The following is a 4541-nucleotide window of genomic DNA, read 5'->3' as shown; positions in this document are numbered from 1 at the left end:
CTCCGAGAGGCGCCGGCGCCACCGCTGCCCTGCCTGCAGCCGGCTCCCGGGCCCGCGGAGCGCTCGCTGCATCTCCCCCCCAAGTCCGGGGTCGGTGTGCCGCGCGATTGCACTTGACTTTGGCTTTTTGCAAACTTATCAATACTGACGTAACGTGCTGATCAATGCAAAGGGAAGTTTGGGAGGGGGGGCTGCGGGAGGCAGGCGCGCAGGGCGCCTGCCCCCCCTCTGCACCTGTCTACCCCCCACTCCCAGCATTGCACACTTAAAAAAAAAAAGTTAATAGTTTGCTATGCATTTTTTTCTTTTGCAATCGGAGCACACACGACACGTGCCTCGGGCTGCCGCCGCTCCTTCGCCAGATAGGCTTGGGATCCGAGGGTTGCAGCCCGCACTTGGGGCTGCGTAGACTGGTCGGCGGACGGGAGGGTGGCATCCGTCCGGGGGCGCCACTGAGTCATGGGAAATGTCACCACTGCGGCGCACGGTTTCCATGCCACTATATTATTATTATTGGTGGGTCTTCTTAGCCATGGCTCAGGGTTCTTCGCGGGGCTGGGGGTGGGGCGGAGCTTCAGGCCCTTTGTAATAGAGGTTACCGTTATTATTTGGGGGGGTCTTTAACCCAATTGTAGGGTATGCCCCACAACTTTGCAATGTGAAGACCTTTTACTGTTTTAATTATTATTAGAGGTGGTTCCTATCGTCACTGTTATTCCGGGGTCCATCCTTTGCAACATGACGTTCCTTTATTATGATTGTCTTTTGGGAGAGGGTCTTTAGCCTAGCTCGAGGGAGGTTCCGGTCTTTTGCAATTCCTCCGACTCTGGACAACAGAGGTGACCAAATTTCTTGTTTTACATTTTTCTTTCTCTTCTCGCCTCTGTGCAAACCTGAGGTCCCCAGTTCCTTCCCAATATCTCACCCCTAGGAGAAACCCATACTCCCAGCGCCCTCCATCACCAACCACTTACCCTCTTTCCCTGACCCTGGGGTCACCCTTCCTCTCCGGCCTGTGCCCCTGCCACATACCGCTCCACCCCCATCCTCCCCCAAAAAAGGGGGCATTTCCCCCTTTTTCTTGGATCAAACGATTTGCTTTTATGAACAGCAAATGGAAATTATATTCTTTTTATGACCCAGCTTGGACTTCTGACATCACTCTTGGTCTGGGACAATAGATCAATACAGTGGGTTATAAAAAAGATAAAGTTTAGAAGAGTTGTAAAGGAAAGAGAATTGTGATGGATATTTTTGATGATTTTCCAATACTCGTGTCTCAGAGCACGTGCTTCGAGGCAATTAAAGTTTTTAATGTAATGTAAATAATTGTTTCATAAATGCTTCAGAAGAAGGTGTGATCTTTCTGAGCAATCATTCGAGCTGTTTAAAAAATGTAATGTGATTTAAACAAGGATACAGTATTTCTGTTTCCATCCCCATACATTTTCCATGCAGTCTGGGTAAATATATGAATGCAGGAGTTGAAAGACTCCTAAGACCAAAAGTACAGCGTTCACCAACATGTAATGAATTAGGCCTAGTTAGCAATTCCGAGTGGCCTGTTTCCCTGCCAGATTAAATTGCACGTGATTTGTGGTTTATCTCAGCTCTCGATATCTTCACGTTTAAATTACAGCTCTCATTCTGCAAAATGAATTTAGGGAAATTTCATAACTATCGCATTGCAATTTTTTTAAACGGCTACATTTTCTCCTGATCATCTGTAAAGCTTGTAGCTGCCTTGTCTTTGAGTCTGTTTTTAAAAGACCTGTAATAAAAAATCTGGAGTGAGTACTGAAACCCTTCCAAGCAGTGTTTAATAAACCATGGTTTTGATAAAAGATTATTTTAAACTTATGTCTGATTTTGCAGTAATGGGACATGTTACCATCATGTACCTCATGATATGATGTACTGAGAAGGACACATCACCTCTCTGGTATTCCTGCCAAAAGTGCATAATCTGAATCTAAATATCAGACAACCCCAAAAGGAGGGAAAATTCTACAAAATAAACAGCCTGTTCTCTTCAAAAATGTCAGTGTCACATGAAACACAGAATGACTAAGGAACTATTCCAGATTAAAGGACGCTAAAGAGACTTGACAAGTGAATATAACGTATGATCCGGGATTTTCTTTTACTATAAAATGGATGAATTGGAACCAGTGGCAAATTTAGAATAAAGTCAATAGTATTGTATCAATGTTAATTTCCTGATTTTAATCATTATACTGTGACTATGTAACAAAATAGTCTTGTTTCTAGAAAACACACTGATGTATTTAGGGATAAAGAGACAGACACCATCTCTGCAACTAACTCTCAAACAGAGTTAGCGCTGATGAAAATAATATATATTTATATATTTAGATCTATCTATATAGAGTGATAGTGCAAATGTTGCAAACTGCTAACATTTGAGGACTTTAGGTGACAAGTACACAGAAATTCTTTGTACTTGCAACATTTCTGGGAATATAAAATTATGTTAAAATTAAAAGTTAAAAGAAAAAAGACAAATCTAGGTCTGACTTTGTGTCAGCTGTTAAGGACTACTGGGCTTCCAAATAAAAATTCTGCATGGAACTTTTCCACTTTCCTGACTGAGGGAGGCTGCACCTTTGACCAAGCAGGAAATTGCCACAGCAAACATGCTTACCGACGAGCAGCGAGAAAATCCAATAAGTCAGATTGTTTTAAGTCTGTGATATTTTTAAATGACTTAATGCAGTAGGTCTCTGAAGAATTCCGACAATTTTAATGGTAGAAACTTGCAGTCCCACTGAGGAATGGGTTGCTACATAAATACTGAATGATCGTGTCTTTCTGTCTGGGCTGAAACATATTAGCTTTGCTTAGTGGCTTATTGCTTTATTCACAAAATAAATTTCAGCCGTCTCTCCCCACCATATTCCAAGCGCATCGTGAGCCTGTGCCTTATTAGATGTGGGGCTCGTATTCCAAAGGCATCTGTAACCGTCTCAGACTCAGTAATAATGAATTAAGCAGTTAAGTGTTTACCCCCTAAACAAAGTTAGCTGGGGAAATGATATTATTATGGGTGGTCCTTAATGAAAGATGGTAAGCCAGGAAATTCAGACTTTTTCAGCAGACAATGGCCCTGGATTTGGGAACCAGAGCACTAAAATTTAAAATATTTTTGTAAAAGCTATTTTTCATGTTCTTAGCACCCTCTCTCAAACACACACACGTACACAGACATACAAAAACTTAAACAAGTTCCTGATTCCCAAAGACCCACACATCAAGATGAATATTAAAACATTACAATGGAAAAGAAGATACCTCCCCTCCCCCGGAGGAATCAGAGGGCAGCTTAGAGTAGCCTGTCCTAAAGCAGAAGCGGACAGAGAGCCGGGATCCTTTAGGAAATTCACAAACTGCAAGAATCCCAGGGAAGATAATGGCAGGTCCTTAGCCACAAGCATAATGATATGCGAAATCCCCAGCATCAAAGCTGAAAACAAAAGAAAATGTCCTTCCGTAGCTCCGCATTGCCCACTGCAGCTGCCAGTCAGGGAGAAAAACAACTACAGACTCCAAATTCATCTGGAAATACTAAATAGCCCTAGGAGAGGCGTAAGGTATGGGACTGTCTGGCAGCATTTGCAGGATGTGCTCTTGGAGGCTGGCCGGTCCATGGTTAGGTCGGGGATCCTGTGGCCAGGCCGGCCAGAGTGACTGGCTACAAGGACCAGCCCAGCAGTTCCTGACACAATGCTGTCAACCACTACCATTAGTAAGCACCTACTGGTTGTTGGATGCTTTATAAACCATTAGCATAACATAGTGGTTAGGAGCATGGCTTGGGAGCCAGATTGTCTGGGTGTGAATTCCAGCTCTGCCACATGTAAGCTCTGTGACCTTAGGCAAGTTATTTTACCTCTCTATGCCTCGATTTCTTCATGTATACAATGGTGCTAATAATTGTACAACATGATGAGGATTCAGTGAGTTAATCTAAAGCACTGTGTAAACGCACGGTATCTGTTAGCTTTCATTATTATTGGCCTCACAATGGACTGGACGGGGATACATATTCCCATATTGCAGATGGAAAGACTGAAGCCCTGACAGAATTGGCTGGTTCACGGTTACATGGCTGCAAGGGGCAGAACCAGGACTGATACCTGGGTTCACTCACAGCAAGCCAGGGTTCTTGTATCTAGCCTGCTCTGCCTGTCATAGGGAGGAAGAATGCAGACTCCCAGAAAGAAGGGGCTGCAGCCTTAACCACGTGCTAGAGCTCAGTGACCAAACTGGAGAGGAACAACACGAGAAGGACAGGCTCTCTGGACCCGATTCCCCTCCAATGGCAGGGGATAGTGCCCATGAACGATAGTGCATCATACGGTGCCAATCATTCGCCTTTTGCTCCCCACCGCTATTCACTCTCCAGCAGCTCAGTGCCCAGGAAGCTGACCCCTGTGGACTACATCTCCCAGGCTCCCTTGCTCTCAGTCTTTCATGGGGTTTGGCCAATGGGGGGGCCCTGCTGGGAGATAAGAAGGGAC

Source organism: Propithecus coquereli, unplaced genomic scaffold (genome assembly GCF_000956105.1).
Source record: "Propithecus coquereli isolate 6110/MARCELLA unplaced genomic scaffold, Pcoq_1.0 Scaffold81, whole genome shotgun sequence".
Taxonomy (NCBI): Eukaryota; Metazoa; Chordata; class Mammalia; order Primates; family Indriidae; genus Propithecus; species Propithecus coquereli.
This window is presented reverse-complemented; position numbering follows the sequence as displayed.